The 15,661-nt window shown below is 37.7% G+C and overlaps 1 protein-coding gene and 1 pseudogene across 6 annotated transcripts in view; both read left to right on the top strand.

Annotated features, from left to right (window-relative positions):
* Positions 1-15,661, top strand: part of Rit2 (Ras like without CAAX 2) — a 327,715-nt gene that overhangs the window by 262,559 nt on the left and 49,495 nt on the right. The gene's annotated exons all lie outside the window — the stretch shown is intronic.
* Positions 7,875-15,661, top strand: part of LOC121823980 (oxysterol-binding protein-related protein 9-like) — a 52,585-nt pseudogene continuing 44,798 nt past the window's right edge.

The raw sequence follows: 15,661 nt of genomic DNA, 5'->3' as shown, positions 1-15,661 counted from the left end.
AAAAAAAAAAAAAAAAAAAAAAAAAAAAAAAAAGAGTATGTCTGGGAAGCTCAGGATGCAAACGGAAATGGGACAAGCAGGCAATGCAACATGAAAGATGAACACTGAACAGTGATGTGGGTCCTGGCATGAAAGCCAAGCAGGAGAAAAGGTGTAAAACTAGCATCTGAAGGGCTAAAGACCTAACACCGGAGTTAGTTAAATGGAATAAACACTTTCCTATAGAGAAACTATTTGAACCTTAAATCCAAGGAATTTTCTCAGGAGTAGAGACTTCAGCATCATCAGTAAGGCTGCTTTCTAAGGTCAGTGAGATTTCTCCATTAATGGACTGCCTTCTTCAGAAAATGTACACTCACTTCCTGGTAGACGAATACTGATGACCTCATGGCTCCCTTTTATCTTGTATTTTTATGGTACTGATTACATTAATTAGAAGATATTGTATAATGAAGCTTATCAGAAAAAAATTAATAGGTTTTCTTAATAAGTTTCTCTGTGATTTGTGTTGCCGATATGAACAGCAATTATCTAGCTAAGTAATGATCTGGTAATGAGCATGTCTATTTGAAATTACTTTGAAAGTGCATTGATTTTTTTTTGCTGTGAGTAAGGAATTTTGACAAGAAGATTTATAAAACCCCACAACAGTGAACCTTGTTATCTATTACGATGGCCCTGAAGTATCTCATTAAAAGCCTAAAATTCTGTAATTCTATTTCTTGGTCCTTAGACAGTCCTGAGAAACTTTTTCAGGAATTGCAGTTATCAGTTCTATGTAGGATTTGTTCTGGTGAATTGGATCCTCAGATTTTGTTTAGAACTGTCTTTTAATTAAATGACAAATAACTCAAAGTGGACTTTGGAATTATTTAAAGTGTTATATTTTCATGGCTCAAAATAAAATCATGTTGTACAAGAGTTCACATGACCTATGGCTGAGTAGCTTAGTGCATGGGAGAGAATAGTGCAGAAATTTAAGTTCAATTCAAGTATACTTCCAGCTGCATAACTTTGCATAAGTGTTTACACATCATCTTTTCTTTTATAATTGGAATAAAGATTTTCATTCAGATTTTCTCCAACTTTCTCCCCTCCACTAAAATTCCATGAAACAAATGCAAAGATTTTCAAACACAATGGAATTACTTCTTGATTTCAATATTCTATAGTCATATGATGGAATATGATGGAATATGAGTATAGAACTTTTTAATTAAAAATTTTCATACAATATATTTTGATCATGTTTTTCCTCTCCCCTAACTCCTTCCAGATCCTCCCCACTTCCTTATCCCTCAACTTTAGGACTTTTGATTTTGTGTTTGCATTTTCCACCTCCAGCCTTGAAAATTACTCAAAAACGAGGTCAAAATATAATTCAAATGTAATGTCATTCTTACAGTTTTCTTCTTATTGCGAGGCTGCTGGATCCCATAGGAATTCCATAGCCTTTATGTAAAACTCAAAGCATTTCTAGTAGCATCGACTTGTATAGATTAAAAAGCCTGTCCAAATAGGACAGCAAAATTGTATCTTTGTTGTTCCTAGAGTTGGTAAGATTACTGATGCAGCCCAGCTTTGATGAATTTTACATGCAGTGATGATTTACAAGAATAAAGTACATGGTCTACCTTTCTCCCTGGTGTTTACAAAAGAGAATAAACAGAGAACAGGATACTCGTGAACAGGATGGCCTGGTTTTCAGTTGGATTATGTTTTATCTGATAGTTTATTAAGAATCCCTTTCTCCTGTCAACACAAAAACACAACTTTTGCCTCACAGGGAATGAATAAGTATTTATTCTGGTGCCAAATATGAATGACCATGAGCCCAGGAACACATACTTATGTTAATCCAAATTTCATATTGCAACATGATAAAAATTTGCTAGTTTTTGCCGGGCGGTGGTGGCACACGCCTTTAATCCCAGCACTCGGGAGGCAGAGGCAGGCGGATCTCTGTGAGTTCGAGGCCAGCCTGGGCTACCAAGGGAGTTCCAGGAAAAGGCGCAAAGCTGCACAGAGAAACCCTGTCTCGAAAAACCAAAAAAAAAAATTGATAGTTTTTATAGCTGTAGAACAAAGCAAGTCATAAGTCAAGTCACTTTTCAAGTATATTGGTGGGAACATTAGGTAGGTAGGCTATAGCAGAGCTGGAAAATGTCGGCTATAGAACTGGGAATATAGTTGATGACATTCTATTCTTAGACCCTTGCTTGATTGGAGATTAGTGGGCTTTTTCTATATTCCAAAAATTTACCAATGGGAGCAAACTGTTAAATCACATACCTAGAGGGGCTCTGTGGTGGTTTGAAAGAAAATGTCCCCCAAAGGGAGTGACACTATTAGGAGATGTGGCTTTGTTGGAATAGATGTGGCCTTGTTGGGAGAAGTGTGTCACCGTGGGGCTGGGCTTTGAGATCTCCTAGGCTCAAGGTACTACCAGTGTCACAGACCACTTCCTATTGCCTGAAAGATGTAAGACTCTCAGCTACTTCTCCAGCTCCTTGTCTGCCTGCATGCTGCCATGCTCCACCAGGATGATAATGGACTGAACCCCTGAACTATAAGCAAGCCACCCTAATTAAATGCTTTCCTTTACAAGAGTTGCTGTGGTCATGGTGTCTCTTCACAGCAATTGAAACCCTAACTAAGACAGGCAGTAAGTGATCATTAAGGGGATAAACATGCCCCAGGCTAATTTGCCTCTGAACTTTCAACATTTTTACCTCTCTATGTCATGTAAGTTCAGATCAGTGAAGTAGTCTTTCAGAAAGTACAGTAGAAAGTTGGGTTCTTTTGGGGAACTTTCATTCATATTTCTTATTCATCAGGTTAAAAGATACTGAATTGTATTTTGTTTTGTCAACTTTTTGATTAAAATGTTGTGCTTTTCAGAAGATAGATGATTTAATATGGTGTTTGGGCTATCAAAAACAAGAAGAAACAAAGAGCCCTAATTTTAGGGAGAGGTCTACAGATGTTGCCATTTGCCGAGAGTACGGAAGAATCTACAGAGAAAAACAAAACTTCACACTTACATTGCTTCTCTCTCTCTCTCTCTCTCTCTCTCTCTCTCTCTCAACTAGATCGAACCTCCATTTTTAAACATTTTGCTTTTAAGATTATAATAGAATTAATTACATTTCTTCCTTCTCTTTCCTCCCTCAAAACTCTCCCATGTGCTCCCCTCCACTCTTCTCCAAATGCATTGACTCGTCTTCTTAACTGTTGTCGCATGCATATATATGTACATACATACATAATTCTAAATATAACTTGTTCAGTCTGAATAAGGTTACTTGTCAAAATATTAAAGGTTGATATTCTGACATTGGACCACCAATTGCTATGCTTTTCCATAGGGAAGGCCACATCTCTGACTCTCAGCTTTCCTCAATTGCCTGTAAATCCCCCCTTTTATTGAAAATAGATCCTTTTCTTATAAATATATCCTGACTACAGTTCCCCCCCTCTACCCCTTCTAGTTCTGCCCACCTGCCCTCTCATCTGGATCTACTCCCTTTCTGTCTCTCATTGAAAAAAAAACCAGGATTCTAAGAGATAACAAAACATAACGATAAAATATAGTAATATAAAACAAAAAACATCACATTGAAGTTGGACAAGGTAAACCATCAGAAGAAAAAGAGCCCCAAATAAGGCACAAGAATCAGAGGCCCACTTGTTCACACACTTGGGAGTCCCATAAAAACACTAAACTGGAAGCTATAATATATGTATGTACACACACACACACACACACACACACACACACACACACACACACACACACACATACACACACACAGGAGCTGGTGCAGATCATGCAGGTCCTCTGCATGCTGCTCAGTCTGCTTTGTGTATGTTGCTGTGTTGATTTAGAGGGCCTTTTGGTTTTCTTTTGGGGGGGCGGGAGTGTTGTTTCTTGGTGTCCTCCACTCCCTTTGGTTCTTACATTTTTTTTTGCTGCCTCTTCTGCAGGGTTCCCTGAGCTCTGAGGAGAGGGATTCAATGGAGACATCCTGTTTAGAGCTTTGTGCTCCAAGAACCCATGCTCTGCATATTGTCTGGTTTGGGGTCTCTCTCTATTTGTTCCCATCTGTTGCAGGAGGAAGCTTCTCTGATGATGAATAACTAAGGCACTTATCTATGAATATAGCAGAATATCATTAGAAGTCATTTTATCACTACCTTTTTTTTTAAAGACCAGTGGTATTTGGTCTTACCCTAGATCTCTGGGCTATCCGTCTCTGGTCTTGGTTACTCAAGCAGTGTCAGATATGGGTTCCAATTCGTGGAGTGGTCCTTAAGTCAAATAAGACATTGGATGGCTACTCTCATAAGCTTTGTGCCGTCGTTGCCCTAACATATTTTGTTGGCAGGACAGTTTGACTCTGCAGGCTACCAAAGGAGATGTAAACACCAGCCCAGGTTATGAATGTAAACACCAACCGAGTTTTTAAATCTCTTTGTAGAGTTGAGGTCTTTCCCCTGTCCAGTTTGGCATGTCCATTGGTGTTATCCTTGTTCAGCTCATGTTTGTGAGACTTTATGGGTGTAGCTTCTGATACTAGTGGGAGACACAATCTTACAGCAAACTCCCCGATTCTCTGGTGCTTAAACTCTTCTTGCCCCCTTTTCTACAATGTTCCCTGATTCTTAATGTTGAGTGTTTTGCTGATGTATCCATTGGGACTAGACTCCACAATTCCGCATTTTGATTGGTTGCAGTTTTCTATAATGATCTCCCACTGTTGAAAACGTAAGTTTCCCTGATGAGGGATGAAGACTACATCTAACTGTAGATATAGATTTATAGGCTAAACATTTATGGATTATTGCTAATGATTATACTGGTATAATAAATTAAAGGTTGCAGATTCTGCTCCAACAATTATGACTTCACTAGCACTGAGTAGTGAGCTAGGTAACTAGTGCCAGGAATTGTTTTTCTCTTTTTGAGCAGGTCTTATGTGCAATTAGAGAGCTGTTGGTTACTGCGAGGTTATTCATGCTACCACTGCACCCTTAGGACTGTCATGCCATGCTAGCTGTTGTGATTCATAGACATAATATCTGGGTAAGACTCTTGGTTATCTCGCTGATTTGGAAGCTTGCAAGGTGCCTTCTGGTACCATGAAAGCTAGTGCTCAGGGAGGGGGCCTTCTGCTCAGTACCAGCTCAGTGGTGTCTGGGTTCTGTTTCTGAAGTGCAAGGTATCTTCAGAAACAAGAGCTTACTTTCCATATTTAGGGTGAGTCAAGGGCAAAAGGAATAGGCTGGATGTATTGGGTGACTCCTGGACAAACTTCCCAACATTGCAGAAGAGGGATTCTCATGTCTGGTACTGGAGTTTTGGTAAGGCTCTTGGGGGGAGCACAGTCACCCCAGATAGTAAAAGTTCATTGAAACTATATGTGTATATTTATACATGGAATTATAGGTATTATGGGGTTTTTAGGCAAATAGTTAATAGTATGATTCTTGTGTCTTTTTTCAAACATCCTTATTATTAACTTAAACATCTTCCTCCTGCTCCTGTATTCTCCCTGCCCCCCCCAAAGCTCCCCCTGTCCTATTTTCCCCATGGAATCATTTGTATCCTGCTATCCCATTTACCCCCTTCCCATCTTTTTTTCTGTATTTACCTCCCTTGTCCTCCCTACAGATTTTCTCTTTTCCATTTCCCCAATCAGACCACTTGTACCCTGATAGTCCCCTTTCTATTGCACCTTGATCTCCCTACACTGGCAATGGTTGTTTCACCATCCTGGTTTCTTTAGTTACTCAATATTCTTTTTTTTGTTTTGTTTTTGTTTTTTGTTTTCCAGACAGGGTTTCTCCGTGTAGCTTTGTGCCTTTCCTGGAACTCTCTCTGTAGACCAGGCTGGCCTTGAACTCAGAGATCCGCCTGCCTCTGCCTCCCGAGTGCTGGGATTAAAGGTGTGTGCCACCACCGCCTGGCTCAATGTTCTTTATGTACTCACATCTTAAGGTTTGGAACTAGGAACCGCCAATGTGAGAAAACATGCTGCTTATCTTTCTGGATCTGGGTTACCTCGCTCAGTATGGTCTTTCTAATTCCATTCATTTACTTGCAAAGTTCATGATTTCATTCTCTTTATGGGTGAATAGTCATCCTTTGTGTACATGTACAACATTTGCATTACCCAGTTGTTGGTTGAAGGACATTTAGGTTGTTTCCATTTTCTAGCTATTGTGAATAGAGCAACAGTGAACATGGATGAGCAGGTTTCTATGGAGTAGGATTTCAAGTTTGAGCATAGGAGTGATATACCTAGATTTGTTTTTAACTATTGGAGAATTCTCCACATTGACTTTCATAGTGGCTGTACCAATTTGCAATCCCACCCACAATGAGTGGGGGTTCCCTTTCCTCCACAACCTGTTCAGGATTTGTTTTTGGTAGTGATTGTTCTGTTGCTATTTGCCATTACGACTATGGTACGATGAATTCTCAAAGTTGTTTTGATTTGCAGTTACTAGGGTTGATGAACACTTTTAAAGATACTTCTTAGCCATATTTTTCTTCATTTGAGAACTCTGTTCAGGTCCCAGGCATATTTCTTGAATGGGTTCTATGCATTTTGACTCTATTTTTTGAGTTATTTCTATATTATAAATATTAATCCTCTTACATTCTTTAATGCTTAGTCTCACTACCTGTGAAGTAGATCTTTTCCCAGAATCCCATGGAAAAATCTCAAAACATACCCTGATGCAAACTTCTGCGTCAATACTTTAGTTCTTTCCAGCAGTAAGTTACTCCCTTGGTTAGCCCAGACAACCTAGAGATCAGAGACGTTAAATGTCTTTGCTTTTGCTCTACTGAGCAAAACAACCTTGGGAGGTACCAAGCTCTGTCTTCTGGAAACTCATAAATCCCTTGTTCACATTTAATCTAGCATTCTGAGGATTCTGACTGGCTGACACACTGACAGCTCATTAAAGTCTGCTGGGCTACTCCTGACATATCATCTGCACATGCCCAAAGAGGCAGCTTCCATTTGCGTTTCTTCTCTGTATAAGATAGTACAATCAACACTCCCCACTTAATAATCTTTAGCATCAACTGATACCTTAACAAATACGTCCTGAAGCTCTAGACAAAGTCACATCTAATTTACCTACATTGTGTGGAAATAGTATATTCCCTTTTTATAAAATAATCTTTCCTCTAGAATTTCTGTTTCTAATTTGTCCATAAGGAGCTGGGATATCTTGTTTTATTTTTTTATTCTGACTCAGGATATGTGATAGTTTTCAGATAAAATGCTTTAATATATCATTGGTGTTCATCAGAATGTGAACACTTGATTCAGTGCTTAAAATGTACGAAATGCATGGAGCATTTTCTAAGAGAACAGAAGAGCAAAGTCTACAACTTGTCAGGAGAATTGTGAAGAAGAATTATCTCTCCCAGAATATAATGGCTTTATTTTTTTAGGACAAATTAACAAATTTATATACTGAGTGACTCAGAGGAACATAGTTTGAAAGAGCAAAAGTACAGGCAGAGTGAGGTAAACACAGAAAGGAAGAAAACATGAAGCAGTTCAGAGAATGCAGCAAATACTTTAAAGCTACGTGCCCTCATAAACACACCATAGGGATCATCCTTGAAAATTATTGTGACAAAGGGTAATTCTCTTCAAATGTTTTCTGTTTGTCAGCCAAAAGGTTTTATCCACAATCAGTTGTACCATTGTATCATCCACTTCACCTGATGGAGTCTGCTCTAACAGAATAACATTAAAAATCCTATGAGTACCACGTTTGCAGACACAGTAGTTATTTCTTTTCAAAAGCCGAGTATATTTAGGTAAGCTGTTCCCTGAGATCCTATGATGCCAACACAATTCTGGATCACACCAAGCCAGTCTCAGCTCGTTCCAGTGTGCTGTGCTGCTACAGACAATGGACTAAAAGACCCAGGTAAAGATGACCTTCCAGCATAGACTGTGCCAATGTCACAGTTACGCTAGTTACGTTCTTTGTGGCCAAGCAGGCCAAGAAAATACAATGAGTTAAAAATACATTTAAAGGGCCAATTTCATTTAAGGGTGTCTTTCGGGATCGATTACAATGGCTAATTTTATTGAATTTGTGCCTTGAGTATATCCTTGTACTCTTCTATTCATAAAATGGGAAGCCATACTATTGGTGAAATTATTAAGGCCAATCCATATAGTTCAAAGGGAGGTTTATTTTGTGGGATAACTTACAAGTGAAGAGATTGGTTATAGGGTCTGGGAAAGGTGTAGCACAGTCCAGCGGTGTTCTCTGAAGAACTCTGCTCGGTCTACCTCCAGCGTCCAAGGTCCAGGAACCAAGAGAGCCGGCACATCCACATCTTGGGTCTTCAGGGTCCTCTCTCAGCCCTGCCTTGTAGGTGTGACAGATACCCAAGCTTCAATGGGGGTTGGAACTTCCAGATCAAAGCTGGAATATCTACCCACTACACCACCCTTGAGCATAAATACATTTGTAGCATTAAGAAGGAGAATTTTGTCATTGAGTTGTGAGCAGTTATAACGTGGCCTCTTTTTATGGAGTACCATATTTACCTAAAATCACAACTGATATGCAAAGCATGAGTATTGTGAATTGACCAGTTGGTTGACAAATTCTCAAAAGTGTGGGAATTGAGCCCATGTCTTTAAGGGGAAGCAGTGGAAGTCTGTTAATGCTTGGTGGATGCCAGTGCTTTTTAATTTTAAGGAAGGAACATGAAGAAATATTGAAGGCTTATATCTGACCTCCAGCTTTGCTTCCTCACTACACATAAAAAATTTCTTTTCTGAGATACATGGTGACATCAACAAGTGTAGTTCCTTGGATAATATTCAAGCGATGTGTTAATGCTGTCAATATCGGCATAGTTCAGTGAAGCAATACTTTCCAAATAAACAATACCTAATATTATACAAGCAGATACTAGTCAAAATTCAAGACAACCATATAGGTTAAATATAGTGGAGTATTCACTGTTTATTTATTTGGTTTGAATCCTACATTGCAGCAATATTTAATGAAGTTCAAGTAAGAAGGTAAAGAGTAGCCATGGTTACCTGGAAAGACTATTAAATACTTACTCTTTTTTAACTTTGTGAGTCCAGATAGGTTTTGTAGGCTTCAACTGAATAATACATTTCAACATATTAAATAAAAAAATCATTGTATTCTAATACTGTTTATTTAGGTAGACATTAATAATTTAGAAATGAACAAAAATGCTGTTCTCCAAAAAGTTTTGTTTTACAAAACGGATTTTCAAACTATTAATGTTAACATATAATTAATTTGTATAATGATTTAATGTGATAAAAAGTTCTGGTGTCTCTCTCTAATTTGGTAAAATTCAATAAGCATAATTCATATAACTGTTGTTCCAGAACTCAGTCTCCAGTCTTGCGTTTTAAAATTCAGAGAAAGATGGATGTATTCTGGTTTGGGTTTTTGTTTTTGCCTAGATAAAATTGTGCTGGTAAAGATAACTTAAGTAATCCAAGAGTGGTGGTGCATTCAGAAAGGTTGTGAGTTCAAAAATAGCCTAAGATACATAACAGGACTGTATCAAAAAACAAACAAACAAAAATAAGCCATGAGCACCCTAAGACTTTCCTTTGGGGCCCTCACTCTTCTTGCCGAAGCTCTTGCCCTGTCCAGAAGCTGCACCTCCTCTTCATCACCTGCCATTCATGGCTCAGGAATCTGGGAAAAGCAGAATCACAAAGCTGAGGCTTTAAAATGCATCCTTGACTGAACACTCAAACAGGAACTAGAAATGATTGTCATGTCAAGAGAAAACAGTGAACCACTCGAGTGAGTGGACATTACTGACTCATGCCTTGTTGTGAATGTTGATGTCTAATTTGAGAACCGAGGTCAGGAGCTAATAGGAGTACATGGAAGATAGCTTTCATTTACTGAGAATATCAGCTATTATATGTTTTGAGGGTGAACACTCATTCTTGTATGAGTGATGTTTGCTGTGTCTTTTCTTATCCTGGAAACGCTGATGTAGTAAGATGCTCGGTGGAACACTGTGACTTTCAAGCTTACTCTCATCGTGTGGTGTCTATCTCTGCCACTTTGTTCTTTAGCATGCACATAAGTGGCTTGTGTCACTCATTTACCAGAACACATCAAGACACACTGACTCAGTTTCATTTCAGAGGCACAATTGTAACAAAAACTGTGACATCACTTACTTTCTTAAGAGCAGAGCAGTATCTGCATGTTGCACTATCCAGAGTCTAGTTTTAGGTTAAATATTTTTTTTTAAAGATTTTTAAGAAACAGATTTTGTTTCTTAAAAAGGAAAACATTTTTGAGAAGTCACTAAAACAGAATCCTCCTGAAATTGAATTTTTAATTATAATGCTTTCATTTTAAGCAAAGTGACGCTTTTTATATAAAATTTTATAGGGAAATTAATAAATACCTCTGGCAGAAAATAGCATCAGGTTAAAATGCACCAAAAACATATGTTAATTACCCCATAAAACATCCACCATTTTGTCTTACAGTTAAATTAGGTGTTGCCAAGGCAATAATACCACAATGCTAAGAGAATGCATTCTTACTGCGACAGAACTTAAAACAATGTGCCAGAAAAGCTGCAATGACAAAGATTTCACATGTTTTATGCTTGACCAAGAACACATTGCTGTACAGTATTCAGTGACAGACAGTGTTATCAGGAGAGCAGGGTGGGTCAGACATCTGAAACTAAACAAAATCTCCCAGGTGGTCAGAGTGTCAAACATCTATGTTAAGAGAGCTCTTTTTTCTTTTCTTTTCTTTTTCTGTGTGGGTGTTTTGTTTTGTTTGAGACAAGGATTCTATGTGTAATCTTGGCCCTGTCTGTTACAGAACTTACTTTGTAAACCAGGTGGGCCTCAAACTCACAAAGATCCAACTGCTTCTGCCTACAGAATGGTGGGATTAAAAGTGTGTGCCACTACCATCTGGCTCTTATTTCAATCCAATTTAAAACATGAATATTATTTTTTCAGCTGGAAAAAGAATAAGATAATGAATTATAGCTTTAAAAATCTCATTGAGAATTAATAGGCATTTGTTTTATCTTTATATTTCTCAACTTATTTTTTAATCTTTAAGCTGCATTAATTTTGTAAACTTAGAATATTCTTCAACTCCAGTGAATATAAAATTTTTAAATATTACTTTAATCTATGTCCTGATAATTTATTTTATAGCTTTACTGTTTGCCACTAATCTACATAATAAAAAATGACCACTTAATCTTATGGCCTTGATTTTGGTAATTCTTAGGACAGGGGTCCTTTTGGATAATTTATGGAAAATTCAGTCAACTGGCTGAGGTATAAAAAGGTACCTGAGCTCCTGTGTGAGAAGCTTATAGTTTATCCACAAATGAACACTGTCGTATGATCAAAAAGGGACACCATACATGAAGTACATTAAACTAGAAGCATATGCTTTTGCATTCTGGAGAGAGAGAGAGAGAGAGAGAGAGAGAGAGAGAGAGAGAGAGAGAGAGAGAGAGAGAGAGAGAGAGAAAACTAAGATGAAAACATGAATGTAATTTCAACTCAGGAAAGTCACTCCTGGCCATGAGTAACATGGTTCATTCAGGAAAACTCAAGCTAATCTTCAGAAAGTATTTGCAGAGTGTTTCCTGAGGTCTCTGTGAAAGCTCTCATTCTTTCTGCAATATTACCACTTCCTTCTTGTCAACCTGCAAACATGGAACAGTACAATGTTGTTCATTGGTCCTCCCTAACGCCTTCTTTTATAGGTTTTGTTCCTTTAAGCGAAATTCTTATCACTCCACACATACTACAAATACCATGTATTTCTTACCATGCCAAAGTTGAAGACAGTTGTCAGGTTCTTGTTTTTAGTGTTGTTCTGTTATTTAGCTTAGAGTCACATCTATGTTTAGCAGCTGTTCTACCAACATTTTGCCATGTAAGCCATGCAATGTTTTAGGCTGGTCCTTTAATTTGCATAAGTTAATTTTAAATAAGAACTTAGCACTTCTGCATTTTTTTATGTTTTTTTTAGTCCCTGTACAAGGTTTAACATTTACCTTAATTACAATCTTAATTAAAATTTAGACTTTTAGCTTTGACCCTTGTTCAAATTTAACCATTTATGAATCTGGGAACTATTTCATATATTATGAATTTGGCTTCATATTTAGAGTTTCTTGTTCTGCTTATGTAGCTTTTTCTGTAATTTTTTCTAAGTTAAAATTGTGATGAAAGTAAACAAGGTTGCAGACAAACACCTGTGAGTCTAGACATTTGGTTAGTCAAAGCAGCACTGAGTTGAGGCACAATGTGCTGTCACGTTTACTTAAGAAACTGACTCTATTTAATAGCCTTAGCATCCAGTTCATTTTTTTCCACATCTGGTAAAACTGTCTGTCATACCAAATACATTAAATTGCTAGTTTAAATCAATCTTCTCTCTGATATGTGGAATACAGTATGAGAAGAGAATAGTCACCAGCAATTGTTAAAGAGGTGATGGGAGAAGATGAAATTGCTCAATAATGATAAATGTTTAATATAAATACAGAAGGTTCTAATAATTTATTTTCTGTCCCTATTGTTTACAATCAACCTACATGATGAAAATTTTAGTACTAATTTTAGTATCAAAACCTCTCCACAGGGCACGGCTAGGCTTCCATAGGACCCATCTAGTTGCTAAATGGGAACAGGATAAAAGGGAATGTGGCAGTGGCAGTCAGGTGGGCATTGTAATACTTCATCTGGGAAAGGCTGGCAGCTTGGGCGGTTGTGTTGGCCAGGAAGATACATGCGTGAGTTAATTATTGTTTATATTTATTTACTTTTGTTTGTCAAGTGGATATAAAAGGTGACTTTGAGAAACTGAATACTGTGAAATTCTGCCTTGAGTAACAGCCTTGAGTGGTTTGTTAAGTCCATCTGAAGAAATTTCATGACATTATTGTTCTGTAACACTTTTACAACTGGCTAACATTGAAGTTATGTGAGTGGATTACATTTGAACCCATTGCCCAAACTCTACTGAGTGCTGTGAGCATGGAGCATTGAATTGTATACTAGGTTCGCTCAGTCTTTCCACTTTCTGCTGAAGGTTGAGAGATACTGTATTCTCAGAATAATTCATCAATTCCTTTCTGATAACCACTGAAGGTAATTTGTTGGCAAAGTAACAGCAGTTGGGGAAAACAAGTAATTACAACAACACTAAAACTAAAATAAACACTATCTGCAGGAAGACTGGTTGAACTGAGCATGATTAAAGTCCTGTGAAAATGTCCCAGAATAACTCCTGCTTGCGGAGATCCTGTGGTAAAGGTTCTTTATGACTCCCTCTGCATGTGAGATATCACCAAGCTCCCTCTCACAGAGGATCAGGAGGTTTCCTAACTAAATAATATAAATAAGAAAAAAAAAAAGAATTTTACAAACAATTGTTTGAAATTGGTGGCAACTCAAGTTTGAACGTACAATGTAGTTATGAGTTGGACAGGTGCCAATGATGAAAAGCATGGGATTCAGGAAATGTAGGCCAAAATATAAAGCACAGTTTAAGATTCTCTGGGAACCTTGATTTCCTGTACTCCCATCCAGCACAGCATTATTGAACATCTGTAGTTATCTTTCCAATTAAATAACTATTGGTTACATGCTCTATTTTATTTATTTTTTATAATACTTTATTTTAGCTCAATAGACTTTAGAGAAGGAAAGTCAATATTATAAGAAGCTATTAGACATTGAATTAGAGTAAATTATCTTTCATCAAATATACATAATTCCAATGTGTAGCAAACAAGAGGGCCGTTGCTGCCAGAAACAGTTTCAGTTTTACAAATGGACAGCTGGAGTCAAGTTTTCCATAAACTGAGATTCACTAATCTTCAAATATTTTGTTTTCTCTAGAACCAGTAGCAATTTATTTGAGTTAAAAATTCTAAACAAAATTGTTAGGCTTTAATAATTCAAAATAGTTCCTTTTAGAGTGGGAGTTTCAATAGAAGCAAGTGACTAATGAAATTATTTCAAAGGAGATGTCATCTCAGATTCCAGTGTGATGGAATAAACAATTCAAGAGGTCACTCCATGTTTCCTGGTGTTATGTAGTGGGCTTCATGTCTTACAGCTGTCAAGCTGTAATAACTAGGACCTGTGCGGTAGTTTGCACCTATAATTCCAGCATGGAAGTGAAGTCTTAGTATGTACAATAACAGAATTTATAAACTCAAGCAGAGATGTGAAACATACTATAAACCCCATTCTTCAAATAAGTATATTACAAGGGTTGGGGCAGGTTTTAGCTCAAGACTTGATTTCTACTCTGAAATGTTTTCCAGTAATTACCTTTATAAAAATTATTGTAAGGAGTTAGGTCTTGCTGATTTTGGAAATTAAAAAGTTCTGTTTTATTTTTGATATTATAGTATAATCACATCATTTCCTCCTTCCTTTTATTACTTCCTTACTCTCCCATATACCATTTCTGCTCTCTTTCAAATTAATACCCTCTTTCTTCATGAACTGTTATTACAAACAGATGTGTATACAACCAATTCAGGCCATATTGTATTACTTGTATGTATGTTTCCAAGGCTGTCCATTTGATAATGGGGTATGCTTTGCCCCAGGGTAGATCATTTCTACCAATATTATCATTTTCTAGTTGCTTGTAGTTCTTGGAGTAGGATTGAAGCCACCTGAAATTTCCCAATCCACATTAGCAAGTCTACTGGTGCCATCCTTTTGCAACTCATATGTAGGCAATCATGTTGGTGAGACTTTATAGGTGTGGCTTTTGACATTACTAGAAAACACAATCTCACAGTAAACTCCCAGATCCTCTGGCCCTTACAATATTTCTGCTCCCTTTTTCCTAGTGATCCCTGAGGAACAGGCTGAGGAGTTGTGTTATAGATGTATCCACTGGGACAGGACTTCACAACTTCGCATTTTTATTGATTGTAGTTTTCTTTAATGGTCTCCATTGATTGCAAAAGGAAGTTTCCCAAGTGAAGGGTGAGGACTACACTTATCTGAGGGTAAAAGACAAATTTAAGAATCTAGTTAGAGATCATGCTGGTTTGGTAAAATGGTGATGGTAGGTTCTCTTCCAAGATCCATGACATCCCTAGCCCTGGGTAGTTTGGTTAGGTTTCCAGTATTTCAGCTTCTTTTTGAGTGAGTCTTATGTCCAATTAGAGATCTCTTAGTTACCACCAAGGTTTCCATGCCACTACTGAGCCCTCAGAGTTATAATGTCAGTCTTAATTTGGCTCTTAGGCATCAACGCTGGGTAGGGCTGTTGGTTGCCTCCTCCTTCCTTTAGGAACTTACATGGTGTCTTCTGGTACTATGAAAGCTGATCCTTAGGGAGGAAGCTTACAGGTCAAATCCTCTGGGCCTTGTATCTGGAGTGCATGGTGTCTTCAGCAATAGGGGCTTACCTTCCATCTTTTGGGGCAACCAAGAATAGTGTGATAACAGAATGTTTAAGGAGTCTCTTGGACAACACTGACCAACAGCTCAAAAGAGGGCTTCTCATGCCTGGTGTTGAGGTTCTTGTTAAGTGATCTTTTGTTCTTTGAAGGAACGTTATCAGCCCAGAT

Source organism: Peromyscus maniculatus, chromosome 19, assembly GCF_049852395.1.
Source record: "Peromyscus maniculatus bairdii isolate BWxNUB_F1_BW_parent chromosome 19, HU_Pman_BW_mat_3.1, whole genome shotgun sequence".
NCBI classification, from domain to species: Eukaryota; Metazoa; Chordata; class Mammalia; order Rodentia; family Cricetidae; genus Peromyscus; species Peromyscus maniculatus.
The sequence above is the reverse complement of the archived record's forward strand: the minus strand, read 5'-3'. Positions and strand labels throughout refer to the sequence as shown.